Raw genomic sequence first — 16057 nt, 5'->3', positions numbered from 1 at the left:
GTTCCAAGATTCTTTATCCTTTTCTTTCTGTTTAGGGAATTTTCTTAAATTATTCTTTTAGGATGGGTCTGCTACTGAGAAACTCTCTTAACTTGCCTTTATCTGAGAATGTTTTAGAATTTTAAATCTTAGTTCTCAAGAGCATTAACCAGTAATTTGCCTTGTATATAATAAATTGCCTTGTTGCTTTGTGGAATAGTTAATGTTGGCCTCAAACAAACAAAGAATAGAAACATTCTTTTTTTCTGGAAGATTTTGTTCATATTGAAATTTTCCCTTAGATTTTGAGCAGAGTTACTAGTGCAGCCCTCTGTACCAGGAATTTTCTTATGGATTCAATCTTTTTCATACATATAGCATTATTCAGATTTAATTTTTTTTTCTGTATTGGTTTTGGTAGGTTGTGCTTTTCTCCCCCAATTTCTTCCATATTTTAACTTTTTAATTTACTTTTATTCATGTTATTTTATTTGCATAAGCTTCTTAATAATAACTTCTCATATCCTTGTGATTCCTGTACAATCTCAGTAATATCTCCATTTTTAATGATAATTTATAATTTCTTTTTTATTCTTGATTGGTTCATTATATTATTTTCTTAAAAAAAGCAAGCTTTTAGTTTTTTATTTTCTGTATTTAAATTTTGTGTTCCATTTTATTGCTTTCTATTTTACCTTTATGATTTATTTTATTCTATTTTCTTGGGATTTAATTTGCTGTTATTTTCTTTAGGTGAATATTCTGTAAATAATTTTTAGGTTGTTTATTACTCTAATATATGCATTTAAAGCTATAAATATCACTGTAACTTTACAAATATTGCACAAATCCTAGTGTTTTATTTTCATTATTATTAAGCTTAATCTTAGTAATTTCTACAGTCTAATTTCCACTCAGATTTCTTTATTTAAATTTTTTTTATGTTTATTTTTATTTCCGAGAGAGAGAGAAATAAAAATAAAACATGAGCAGTGGAGGGTCAGAGAGAGAGGGAGACACAGAATCCAAAGCAGGCTCCAGGCTCTGAGCTAGCTGTCAGTATAGAGCCTGACGCGCGGCTGAACCCACAAACTGTGAGATCATGACCTGAGCCGAAGTCCGTCGGTCAACCAACTGAGTCAGCCAGGCGCCCCTCAGATTTCTTTTTTGACTCAAGTTATTTTGAAATTCATAATTTATTTTCCACGTAGTTCAGTTTTTCTATATGACTTCTGGATACCAACTTCTGGCTTAATTCCACTGTGGTCAGAAAACATGTTCTCAATGTTTTTATTTTCATTTTTTTCCCCAAACTTGTTGAGACTAGATTTCTGGTTTACATAATGTACATTTTTGTAAATGTTTAATAGGTACAGAAAGAAATGTGCACCTTTTTTTAATCATTGAATGTAATTTCTACATTGTTAATTGGTCGACATTATCCATACATATTTTGTCTTTACTTTTGTTTATTTAATCTAAAATTATCTAAAAATATGACAAAAAGTCTTCTACTCTGATTATAGCTTAATCTCTTCTCCTTCATTTTCTTTATTTTGCTCCACTTATTTTTAAGCTATGCATATTTTTAAGCACATTTTTACGTGCCCACAAATGACATTTAAGTTTTTATAGTTTTGTTTTGTTCTCTTTACCAATGGGAAATGCTTTTTTGTAATCTCAAGTAATACTTTTTGCCTTACAGTCTAATTTGTTTATTTTAATGTATCTGCTCCAAGTATCTGTAGGGTAGTATTTGCCTGAAAAATCTTTTTCTATTCTCTTGCTTTTTATCACTTGTATTCTATATTTAAGGTGTGTCTCCTTTATGTTAGAGTTTTAGCTTTTTATCTACTCTGGCCATCTTTGTCTTTTTTTTCTTCTAGAATAGTTTATCTGTAATATTTGATGTAATATACTTTAAGTGAATTTAACTCTACAATTTTACTCTTTATATTTGTTTTTCCTATTTTATTTTTTTTCCTTTTTCTAAGTTGTCTTATTTTACCTAACAAGAAAAAAATGTTTTAATATTTCATTTTTTTCTGTGTTTGTTAGTTACAAAGTCTTATTTTACTCTTATTTTAGTGGGTATCACAGAGATCACAACCTGTGTCTTTGATCTCTTTGATATCCTCCTTTTTATCTCTGCTTCTGTATGGAATCATTTTATTTCTGTCCAAAGTATTCTCTTTAGTATTTCTTTAGTGAAATTCTTCTGTTGACAAATAACTTTTGTTTGGCTGGAAACATACTTAGTTTGCCTTCCTTTTGGAGAGATATTTCATAATCCTTAAGACTGTATTGGAAGTCGGGTGATTATTTTCTCAGCAAATTAAAAATGCCCTATCACTGCCTTCCAGGTTCACCACTTCTGTTGAGAAGGCAACTATCAGTCCTTTTGCTTTGTTAAAAGTGAGGTTTCCTTTTCTTTTGCTGCTTTTAAAATCTTTTTGTCTGTAGCAAATTGTGGCTTCCATACCAAATCTGGTCTATTGACTGGTTTTGTAAAGTTTTATTGGAATATAGCCATGCCCATTTGTTTACATGTCACTTATGGCTGCTTATAGCAGAGTTGAATTGTTGCAAAAGGGATAGTACAGCCCTCAAAGATTAAGATATTTTATCTCTGTCCCTTTATAGAAATAGCCTGTCTACCCCTAATCTATAATTTTCAGCAATTAGAGTTATAATATGCCTACCTATGATTATATATCTTTTGAAAATCCTGTGAAAGGTTTGTATAGCCACTTCAATCTTTAACTTGATTTCTATATTACGTTTGGGGAAATATAACTTGATTTTTTAATTAAGTTTGGGGAAATTTTTGAAAACTGTTTCTGGTCCATTCTTTCTCTATTCCTTTTGGGACTTCCATCACCTTTATGTTAGAGATGTTCAGCACTTCCCATTTGTCTCTTAACACTTGTTTCTCTGTTTCTTTTTTTTTTTCTACTCATTCAGAGTGAATATTTTATTATTGATAAATTACAGTTAATAACTCCTTTCTTATGCTGTGATGATATGTTTTTATACATTTCTACTTCATTCTTCACATCAACTATCATGCTTTTATGTTCTATAATATCTATGTAATTCTTCTTCATGAATTCTATTTTTCTGGTAAAATTCTCCAACTACTTTACTGAACATATTAATGTAATTATTTTATTTTATTTTAAAATATAATTTATTGTGAAGTTAGCTAACATACAGTGTATACAGTATGCTCCTGGTTTTGTGGGTAGATTCCCATGATTCATTGATTAAATACAATACCCCGTGCTCATCCCAACAAGTGCCCTCCTCAATGTCCATCACCCATTTTCCCCCTTCCCTCTCCTCATCAACCCTGAGTTTGTTCTCTGTATTTTAGAGTCTCTTATGGTTTGCCTCCCTCTCTGTTTGAAACTATTTTTCCCCTTCTCTTCCCCATGGTCTTCTGTTAAGTTTCTCAAGTTCCACATATGAGTGAAAACATGATATCTGCTTTCTCTGACTGACTTATTTCACTTAGCATAATACCCTCCAGTTCCATCCACATTGTTGCAAATGGCAGGATTTCTTAACGTTAATATTGTAATCTTTTAAAGATTTGTTTCTATTATCTCTTTCCTTTCCCTTTGTTTTTGATATTATTTGGCCCTATCTCTTGTCAGGGCTAATAACTTTGGACTGAATGCCAGGTACTGCATGTAAAAAAATGTGATGGTCTGAATGGACTTGTTTGAATAGAATTTCAGTCTTTGTGTTAACTAATCTAATTCATTTGTTCACTCCTACTTCTATGAAATGGCCTCTTTAGGGTTCTAATTAAAAGTCTAGATCCTTGCCAGACTCCTCCCTCTTGTTTGACTCTGAATTCCAATCAGAATTTTTCCAGCCCCGTGAGACTCTAGAAAACTCTACTCTGCTTTCTCTATCATTTTCTACTGCCCTTTACCCTGCTTCCTATGGTCTCAGTTCTGTGTCACTTACATATTGATAAATACCTTGAAGGAAGAAAATATGTCATAAATCTACTCAGTGCTTTCTGTCTGTGATGTGAAGTCCTGAAGCCCTGGCTATCTTCCTAGTTTTCCAGCACTTTCATCACATTCAAAACCATTTTTGGATACATTTTTCAGTTTTTAATAAGAGAACTGACCCGCAATAAACTACTTCACCATCAGTAATAGTGTGAATCCCTTACTGTTCCCTAACTTTAACTCTTCTTTAGAGTTTAGGCCAAGAAACTTTGTTGTTTCCTTTTTTCTTTTTAATAAACTTTCAAGTTTGCATTTCCAAAATCTGGAGGATGTGGTTTGTTTCTAATTAGAGTACCTTCTAAATGATCAGGGACCCTTTTCTGTTTGCTATAATTCTTTCAATAATTTGTTACATAGACTTCATCCGGTGCTTTATCTTAAATTGTGCGAAACCTTCTATTGCTGGGCTGTCCTTAGCATTAGATAATTATAATTGATAATCAGAATTTGTGATCTGCATGAATGATAAACACACCAGGATTTACTTATTCCAATAAAAATGGATCCCCTTTCATATAGGACTTCATAGTTCTAAACACTTATTCTAGCACCTCTGCTTGATGCTTAAGTCTTTTGGAATAATCCTCAGCATATTCTTGCAAACATGTTTAGTGGTGCAAAACTTTTTTCTTGGATGTTGGAATTAATTTTAAAAATAGCCTACAGTCATCCAAGCAACATCTGGCTAATAATATAGGGTATCAAATCTGTAAAGTTTGGAAGTAGAATCTGCTAAAAGAACTATAAAATTGGTTTCTATTTTTTAAGGTCTAATTCATCAACTTAGTTTTAAATTAAGATTTACTCTTAATTTAAGCCAAGCACTATGTCATAAAGAAGAGTGTAATACAAGTAATGGTTGAGTAACTGATTATTACTTCACACAGTAAATTTTCAACATGTATAGAGGTTATACATAAATATTACACATATGTATAGTCATACTTATGTATGCCTGCTTGCATGTATGTATGCATACAGTTGACCCTGGAACAATGTAGGGGCACTGGCATCAGCTGGCCCCACCCCACTACCATATAGTTGAAAACCCATCCATGACTTTTGAGTCCCCCAAAATTCAACTACTACTAGTGTATGGTTGACCAGAAGTCTTACCAATTACATAAAATTAATTAACATGTATTTTGTATGCTATATGTATTATACACTATACTCTCACAATAAAGTAAGCTAGAGAAAAGAAAATTATAAGAAAATCATAAGGAAGAAAAAATATTATCTATAGTACTGCACTGTATCTATCGAAAAAGAAAAACCCACATGTAAGTGGACCCTCACAATTCAAACCCATGTTGTTTAAGGGTCAACTGTGTAGCACTGCCCTATGTTCTCATGCATATTTCACACTGATTTATTAGGCATGCCCCATTAATTAGACTATTGACTTTTCAAGGAAGTTTTGTATCTCCTGACAGTGTCTATTCTGATATTTTACATATACTGAGAACTTGATTAGTGTTGACTGAATGATTATCTGTAAGTCAGCACTTTTAGATAAAACTCAAAATTGCTATAAGCACAGGAGTTGTTTTATTACAATATTTCTTGCTGACAGTTGGCTCCTTATTATAATCTATGAGCAAAATATTTACTGTGAATTGCAATGCCTTCACAGAAATTATGACAAAACTCTGATAGATGGAGCCCAGGCAACAACAGGGGAAAGAACTAGCATATGATTCATAAAAAACTGCATGAATCAAAATGCATGGGAATATTTGTTACAGTGAGTACTGACTGACTTTGACCCTACAGAGTTCACTTCCATATGGGGTACTTCTCTTCCAGAGACAGCAAGTTAAAAACGCACACACTTGGCACATGAGTCATCCTGTATATTCATATTTTAAGGTACTTATGTTTCTTTTTGACACTTAAGCATGTTTTTTTTTAAAAAACCATATACTGCTTTTCTTAGTACTTTACTCTTAAAATAAAATAAAAAAAAGACAAAATGGAAATCTAAAATGATACTCTAGAAACAATGAATAGTTAGGGTTATATTGTAATAAGTTACATGCATCAGCTGTGAGCAACAAAAATAATACTGTATTTTTCCTTTTGGATATATTTCTATGTTTGCTTTTCTAATATAATAACTTAGTTGGCATTTAACACTGAGATATGAATGTGTGTTTCAGAAACAATTGCTATAATCATACATTAGCCTAATTTTTGTGACTTGGGGTGCCACTTCAGTTAGGGAATAAGCCTAAATCCTTAATTATTCCACTGAATACATCACTCTTTCTTTGCATACATCCCCTAGACCATGAAATAAAGAAGGATCATTTTTCAGACACTGACATAACTCCCCAAAACAAAGTATTTGCTTTTTTTTTTTTTTGACAAGGCTAATTATAGCCTGAATACAATTGGGATAAAGTTGTTTTATTCCAAAATGTAATAAGATAAAGAAAGCGTATTTATAAAAACCATTTGACATTCAGTTTTTAGAATAAATATTTGAAGCTGAATTAAATGTCATCATGCCAGGCGTACATTAATAAGAAGAACTTCAGATGGGTTGCAAATGGGAATAAAATCTTCAAGGAACCTACAAAATTAAAAATGATTTATGAATAACTGAGACAGTATGTTTTAAGCATCTTGTGAGAGGTAGATCAGTGAGTCTGTAAAGTTCTATTTAACTTAGTATAGAGTATTATGTATCTGTCAGGACAGTCTACGTTTGCTTCAGTAATAAATGATCCCCAATCTCAGTAGCTTATGAAAACAAACCTTTATTTCTCACTTGTGTTTCATATACAGTGTGGTTCAGGTGTAACTCTGCTCCACATCATTTTCCTATTGGGTTCCAAAATGACAGAAATCCCCCTACTCAGTATTATGTGTCCTTGTGAAAGAGGGAAAAGAGTGCATAGTGAAGCACATTCTCTTCAAACTTCTACCTAGATGTGATACCTATCAATTCAGTTACATTTTATCAGCCATGAAAATCATATCGTCATGCCATAGTTGAAAAGGTGGGATATATTGTCTTCCTTTAGAGAAGGGTACTGATATTTGTGAACAATGATATTCTACTAGGCTACCACATGGTGATGGAAACAGACATACTGTATTTCAGAATGATAAAACTAAATACTTAGAGAAGGGGGCAGTGGAGTTGAGAATAAGAGAGGTTGACTGGATGTTAGAATAGGAGATAAATGGAAAGAAAGAACAGTTGTAGTTCCAGGACAAATTGTGGCAGACTCTGAAGGTCTAACAAACAGATTTGGATAGTAATGTTATTTTACAGAAACAAGTTTGTTTTAGGTTAGGTATCCCCACAAGTAGAGGCCTGGGGACTGCAATTTGTTTATCTGGGAGGGAATCCCAGGATACAAAAGTGAGGGAGCAGGAAAGAGAGACAAGGAAGGAAGAGTAGCCAATAGCAGGTGCATTGTTGAACTGGTTACTGCTGTGGACATTCCCAATATGGTTGTATTGTGGAGCTGTGTCAATATGGGTCCTCTAAGAAGCAGACACCAAGTCTACATTAAACATGAAATCACTTTATTATGGTCTGTGCAATAAAATGAGAAGGGAGAATCATCCTAGACTGTCACATAGTTCAAAGAAATTTCAAAAAGGCAGTGGGAAGTGCTAGAGTCAAACTTGTCTTTCAAAGGATTCTCATGACTTCCAGGAACCAATTTTTTAGTCCTTACATGGCAAGAGCCAATGGAAAGCATGGCCTAAAAGTACACATGAAGATGGATTTCATAACACTGTAGCTGGGATCCTTAGTCAATGATGCCCCTTATAGTTGAAGGTCTGCAAGGTACATTCACAAATACACTACAGGAACCATATAAAATTTGCCTTAGAATCATCTCTTTAAAGGGACTCAGGCTGAAGCATTTACCTACTCCTTCACTTTCTCCATTGTTTAAGAGTTGTTACAAACAGCATTAAGCCTCATTTTTCCATGGACATGGAATAAGGAAGGTCTTTAAGTTTTGGAGAAAGTGCTAAGGACAAGAAACAAAGATATATGGTAGGTGTTTAAGGTGGGGTGCTTTCAGAATTCACAGGAGCCTTCTATCTCATCTGTGTTTGGAATCATGAATGAACCTAGGGTTGAGACACAGAACCCCAAAAAACATCTGCTGAAATGGTGGAAGGTATATAAGTAGATAAAAGATACAATCAAAAGTATACTTTGAAATGACTTATCAACCTGGAGGACATAGGAAACTAGACAGAGTGGGGACAAGAAGGCCATAGCAATTGTTCTGATAGTAGGTCTAGAATTATGGTGTGACTGTAGTCAGATATATCAGGTCAAATCCTGATTTCTGGACAAGGTACTTAAATTTTCTGATACTCAACTTCCTCATCTATTAATGGGAATATAATAATACCTGCCTGATAAGTTTTTTTTTTCCTGTGGGGAAGTTACTTAATTTTCTAACCCATCATTTGTTTCTCTGTAAATGGAGATATAAGAATGCCCACCTAACAACACTGCTGTGAGGATTAAATAAGATGATAGTGTGGCAGATTTTATTTGTTGCCCAACCAATGTCAATTCCCCAGTTTTGCCTTTCTAAAAGAACCACATTTGAGGGTGGAATAAGGCAGCAACTTACTTAGTTAGAATACTTCATCTTTTTGCTTCCTTGCATGGCCATTTGATGCAGTATGGCCAAAGAATTGTAAGTTGTTACTGAATGCTACTTCTGGGAAAGCTCTTGGTTTGCTGATGTATGAAACAGAGCAAAAGACTCAGCTGACATATACATTTCACCTTTCCCCTTCATTCCTTTATGTTTCAAAGGCCAAATGATGCCTACACCTTCAGGTCTTTTTTCTGTGTGAATAGAAAAGCCACATTTTGAAGATGGTGGTATAGAAAAAAACCTGAATGTTCTTTTTTTTTTTTAACGGTATTGTGTTTTATTTATTTATTTTTATTTTTCAAAAAAATTTTAAGTTTATTTACCTATTTTTGAGGGAGAGAGAAGGGGGGGGAGAGAGAATGCATGAGCAGGGGAAGGGCAGAGAACAAGAATCCAATGCAGGCTCTGCCTCATCAGCATGGAGCCTGACACAGGGTTAGAACTCGTAAACTGTGAGATCATGACCTCAGCAGAAATCATGAATCAGATGCTTAACTGACTGAGCCACCCAGGTGCCCCATTTTCTTTTCAAATTTTTATTTAAATTCTCGTTAGTTAACATACAATGCAATATTGGCTTCAGGAGTAGAATTCAGTGGTTCATCACTTACATATAACACCCAGTGCTCATCAGAACAACTGCCTTCCTTAATACCTATTACCCATCTAAGAAACAAAACAGGTGAATAAACAGGAGGGAGGGGAGAACAAAAGAGAGAAACAAACCGTAAGAGACTCTTAAAAGAATCTGGATCTTTGATAACTTTCTTGACTAGCTAGATTGACTTGGATTAGCATCTTTAAACCTTTTGTCATTTGAAAAATAAGCCCATATTTTGTTTAAACCACTTCAGTTGGGTTTTTACACACAACTGAGCACAATCCTGACTCAAATCAATAAACAAAGTCCTTTACAGAGTTTCTTACATATATGTTTATATATGCATGTATATTTAATGTATATTTATTATCTATATTATATATGAATTTATATACATAAATCTTAGCTATTATCATTAGTATATTAGTGTTATGGTTGCTTTTAGTAGTGAAAGATAATTATGGTTCTAACCCAGGAGTACAGAAATATGGGGATTAAGAGACAAATAAGTTATATATCAAAGTAATATCCAAAACACTTGTTCACTGAGAGTTGGTAGAAGCAGCAGGGCCCTAATGACTCAAAGAAAAAGACTGGAGGTCTGAAAACCCAATAATGATATTAAGAAGTAGCTAACAGTTTTTAGTGTTCACTGTGTGCCTGGCAAGTTTTAAGGACTTTGCTAGGCTCAACTGCTGAACATCGGTACCACTGACAGACACAGGGCAGTTGGGGTAATGCAGTAATGAGAAAATGATCAGTTTCATTTTGGAATGTGGTGACTCTAACACGACAGCCAAACCTCCAGGGCAGAAGGAAATGTGTGTCTGTTTCCTGGCAGAATCATTGGTACTGGAGATATTTGGACTGGGCATGATCTGCTTATGTTGAGAATTGAAACTAGAGGAGGAGACAGAGCCAGTGAAAATTCTAGCGAGACAGAAGAGAGTCCAGAAGAGAATTTGTATAGCTGAAGGGTAAAAGTCAACTCTTTCCCCCCAGGAAGATGCTCTAAGTGGTCCTATTGCCACAGATGTAAGCTGCTAAAACCAAGACCCATGTCATCTTCCACAAAACACTATCACAAATGATCAAAGAATAGTATATTCTGCTGGAAATCAAAATGTTATAAATCTTCCCTTGTTTCAACTCTTATTAATAAATATGATCTAGTGAGCCTAACTTATTTAAATATTATGGAATGCAAAGTATATCTGGATAGTTTTTCTGGGCATTTATAATAAGTGTCAAGTGTCTATAAATAACAAATTTTGAGAGATAATGGGGATTTATAGTGACTCCCAGGAACTAACACATATATGATCTATTTTTGTAATGATTTACTTCTTAGTCCAACATGGTGATATGAGAAGGGACTCCAGTTAATGGAGGACATTCTGGTTACCTGGAATACTCTTAATTTGAGTTTTGTTTTCCCACAATTTTGACTTTAGTGTAGTGATTATGCTCACTAATGTTTATTGAGGGAATAATTGCATGTATTAAGTTTTATAAAAATGGATTAAATTCATTTCATCATATTTCATTCTATATAATGTATTGATATAATAAAAGCATACAGTATTTGTAATATTTTTAAATGAAATTAGAAACTTTTTTCAAATACTAGAACTAGCCAAAATCCTGATGCAGACAAGATAATACATCAGTATTGAAACGTAATTTTTCCAGCTACTCTAATAGGCATCATGCCCAGCGATGTGTTGGCTGCTAACTGCAGGTTGAGAAGGCTCAGCAGCAAGTGTTATAATGGGTTGGAAGTGAAAGGGGAAGAAGAGATTCATTTTCACTCTTTCTGCCTCTGAATAAGATGATTCACACCCCTTACAGCTCCTGTGGGTTTCACTAGCAGCACCTTTTAAAAATAGAATTACCAAATTTCAGCACTAGAAGCAAATTTCAGGGGGATCATAGCAAAAACCATCATATTATACAGGGAATCTCTTTTATATCTCTTCATGCCTCTATGGCTTTCAAATGTCTGGAGGTTAACCCACAATCTCCATATGTAGCCCATTCCACTTTGTTTGAGATTTCTTTCTTAGTTACAGCTTAAGTCTTCCTTTCTGTAAATTAATAGCAGTAAAACAGATGCAATAGCTACTGATGTTTGCATGTTTTGAACATTTTATTTAGCTGCACCTAACTGAATCCACCCTTACCACTTTTAGCAACAATAACAAAAAAAAAAGTTTTTGAAACACAGAATTTGATACTGACAAAATTAGAAGGGCGAGTGGAATAGGTGTAGGTGAGGTTTTCAGGAATATCTCCTCAAACAGGACTGCAGAACTGGCCTACCGAGGGTGCTTCTGCATCCATTACAATGAGGAAGAGTGAAGAAGAGAAGCCACAGTTATTCCAGGACCATGTTTCCTCACATCTGACACATGCCGCAACAAACAAAGAAAAACAAAGCAAGGCAAAGCAAAGCAAAGCTGAGCAAGCCTTTCCTCTGTCTGGATCCATCTATCTCTAGTCCCTTCCATTATTCTACATATGTCATGGTTTCCAGATTTTGTGTGTATCGTTGTTGCTATTATTGCTTTTAATGTCCCTTGTGAAGGTATTCAAGTGGGTCATGCTGTTTTACAGTTGTGGTGGGTAGAACTGAATATAGGGACATCTGATCCAGCAAGTTGGGGAACTAGTAACTTTTGTATGCCATGTATAGATTCTTCAATTTTTTGCCAAATTTTGAATTTGTTAAAGAACCCATTAGAACAGGCTGTGGTGACGAAACACAAAAGATTAGGACAGATAAAGGTAATGCTTTGCTTTTTCTGCACTTCCTCTAAGGATTTCAGTCTACTCTAGCATCAATTGGTTACATTTTATAACATTCTTTTTATAAGCATTATCATACTAATTTTAATTATGAATAAATATAGGATCGACAAGATTAAGTGGATTCCTAGAGACTGCATACTCAATGACAAAACTGGGAATTAAACTGAGAACATGTTTTTTCCTCATATCCATTCCATTTCTGCCAACGAAGAAAGAGCCCATTTTCTCACATCAAAAAACCTGAAGCATGGGGCACCTGGGTGGCTCAGTTTGTTAAGCATCTGACTTCATCTCAGGTCATTATCTCACAGTTCATGGGTTCGAGCCCCGCACGGGACTCTGTGCTGACAGCACAGAGCCTGGAGCCTGCTTCAGATTCTATGTCTCCCCCTCTCTTCTCCTCCCCCACTCATGCTATGTCTCTCTCTGTCTCTCAAAATAAATAAAAACATTAAATAAAAAATGAAATCCGAAGCTCACCACACTTCTGTATGTATCAGTGGTGTACTTAATGGACTTGACAAACAGAACAGGTAATTTTTTAATATCCCTTCTCTTCTCTATGAATGGATAATAAGCTTAAGTGAAACAAATAATAATGACCAGAAAAAAATAACCAATGAAATGTTTTTGTTTGAACTTGTACAACAATGATGGTTTAAAACTCTATATATTACATGAACGAAAGAGAACCATGCTTAGATTCTCTCTCTCCTTCCCTCTGCCCCCTCCCCCATTCTTGCTCTCTAAATAAATAAATAAAAAGTGTTTCTCACATAAAGCACAGATACACCAATTGATTTTCAACAAAAAATAAAACAAAGTGTCGCATAAAATGAGAGAATAAAAACAGTGTAGGTTCTGTTTCTCCTTTCTCTCAATCTCTCTCTCCTCGGCGTTTGCTTTTTGTTTAAAACTGGCTGTTTAGGGGAATCTGGACGGCTCAGTTGGTTAAGTGTCAACTCTCCATTTTGGCTCAGGTCATGATCTCACAATTTGTGAGTTAGAGCCCTGTGTTGGGGTAAGCACAGAGCCTGCTTGTGATTCTCTGTCTCCTCTCTCTGACCCTCTCCCGATAATGGTTGTTCTCTCTTGTGCTCTCTCTCTCTCAAAAATAAATAAACTTAAATAAAGCTAAATTGGAAAAACAAACAAGCCCTGCTGTTTAAATGCAGTAATATACAGTTTCACAGGGCTAGTAGACAAACCAAACAAACAAAACTGCCTAAAGCAAGCTCAGGCCATTCCACAGCATTATGGACTTATTTTTGAAACAAGGGCATGTGTGTGAGTCCACATGAATCTGGGAGTAATTATACAACTAGGGGTGCTCCAGTTCTCTCAGTGTACATTCTCTTATTTCTTATTGTGAATTTATCCACTGGAAACATGCAATTTCTTAGTCTCCCTTCCAGTTGATGTGTCCATGCAACAAAGTTTTGTTCAATGAGATATAAGCAAAAGTATACAGAGCAGTGCCTCTAGGAAGATTCTTTAAAATGGAAATGAAGCACAATTTTTTTTTCCTTCTTCCATCCTGGAGGTGACAATCTAACGGATAAGTACTGGCATGACATTTTAGATTTTCTTTGCATTTCCCCAATGACTAATGATGTAGCATCTTTTCATGTACTTATTGACTATTAATATCTCTCCCCTTTTCTCCAACTGGTCCTTTGCCTCTCTATCTCTGGCTCTCTCTCTCTCTTTGGTTGAAGTTCCTTTTCAAAGTCTTTTGCCTTTTGAAAAACAGTTTTAGTTCATTTGCCTTAATTTTTAGTCGCAAGAGTGTTTTATATATGCTTGATATAATCCTTTACCTGACACATGTGTTACAAATATTCTTTTCCTAGCTGGCTTGTTGTTTTGTTTCCTAAATGTTGTCTTTCAAGGGCAACATTCTAAATTTTGATGAAGTTTCTCATTTTTTAATGTTTTCTAGATTTTTAAAGGCTTTCTATATGCAGATTTTGTCATTATGAGGTGGGCAAGATGGCAGAGAAGTAGGGAGCTCCATGCATTTTGCCTGCACCCATCTCCCGAACAGAGAAGGCCTGAAGTCATCGGACACTGAGCCACAGGAGTTTGGAAAGAGAAAGAGACGGAATACACTGGGAATGAAATCCAATAAGTGTGGCTGCCTCAAGAAACAAGACACACTACACATGGTGGAGAGTCCCAAATACCACTACGAGTTGGGAAACAAAATAACTAAACGCTCAACAAGAGAAACCAAGAGACATGATTCAAAGAACACTTCCTGAACAGACAGGCCCTGAACAGTGAAACAGCTCTTTCTAATACAGGATAACTCTCAGGGGCAGAGTATACAAGAAGCTTTTAAAATTAACAAGAGATAGAAGCTAACCAAAATGACGAAACGGAAGAACTCTCCTCCAAAGAAATTCCAGCAAGAAATGACAGCTAAAGAACTGCTCAAAAACAGATATAAGCAACATAACTAAACAAGAATTTAGAACAATAATCATAAAATTAATCGCTGGGCTTGAAAAAAGCATGGAGGACATCAGAAAAACTATGGCTACAAACACTATGGAGCTCAAAAATAGTTATGATGAATTTAAAAATGCAATAAATGAGATACATAATAAACTGGAGGCGTCCAATGCATGGATTGAAGAGGCAGAAAGGAGAATAAGTGATTTAGAAGACACTATTATAGAAAAAGAAGAAACTGAGAAAAAGAGAGATAAACTGATTCAGAAACATGAAAGAAGAGTTCAAGAGCTCAGCGATACAATCAAACTGAACAATATTCCTATCATAGGAATTCCAGAAGAGGAAGAGAGAGGGAAAGGTGCTGAAGGAGTCCTGGAACAAATTATAGCAGAAAACTTCCCCAACCTGGGGAGGGAAGCAGATGTTGAAATTCAAGAGGCAAAGAGAACTCCCCTCAGACGTAACTTGAATAGATCTTCTGCACGACATATCATAGCGAAACTGGCAAAATATAAGGACAAAGAGATAATTCCGAAAGCAGCTAGGGAGAAAAGGGCCCTAACGTACAAAGGGAAACCTATCAGAGTGGTAACAAACCTATCAACTGAAACTTGGCAGGCCAGAAAGGAATGGCTGGAGATCTTCAATGTGATGAACAGAAAAAATATGCAGCCAAGGATACTCTATCCAGCAAGCCTGTCATTCAGAATAGAAGGAAAAATAAAAGCCTTTCCAAATAAACAGAAATTGAAAGAATTTGTCACCACTAAACCAGCCCCACAAGAAATCCTGAGGGGGACTCTCCAAGGGAAATGTTGCAAGGAACGCAAGATGCTAGAGACACCACCACAATCATGAATCCCACAAAGGACACAATGACTCTAAACCCACATATTTCAATAATAATACCGAATGTAAACAGGCAGAATGCTCCGATCAGAAGACATAGGATAGCAGAATGGATAAAAAAACGAAAATCCATCTATTTCCTGTCTACAAGAAATGCCTTTTAAACTGAAGGATACCTTGAGATTAAAAGTAAGGGGATGGAGAAATATATATCATGCCACTGGAAGTCTAAAGAAACCTAGAGTAGCTATACTTATATCAGACAAACTGGACTTTAAATTAAAGACAATAACAAGAGATGAAGAAGGGCATTATATAATAATTATAGGGTTATCCATCAGGAAGAACTAACAATTATAAATGTCTATGCACCAAATATGGGAGCACTTAAATATTTAAAACAATCACAAAGAGAAACAATCTTATAGATAAGAATATTCTAATAGCAGGGGACTTTAATATTCAACTCACAGCAATGGATAGATCAACCAGACAGAAAATCACTAAAGAAACAATGGACTTGAATGACACATTGGACCAGATGTATCTGACAGATATATTTAGAATTCTACATCCTGAGGCCATTGAATTCACTTTCTTCTCAAGTGCACATGGCACATTCTGCAAGATAGATCACATACTGGGACATAAAGCAGCCCTCAATAAATATAAAAGAA

This window comes from Crocuta crocuta, unplaced genomic scaffold (assembly GCF_008692635.1).
Source record: "Crocuta crocuta isolate KB4526 unplaced genomic scaffold, BGI_CrCroc_1.0 scaffold184, whole genome shotgun sequence".
Taxonomy (NCBI): domain Eukaryota; kingdom Metazoa; phylum Chordata; class Mammalia; order Carnivora; family Hyaenidae; genus Crocuta; species Crocuta crocuta.
Note: the sequence above shows the minus strand (reverse complement) of the source record.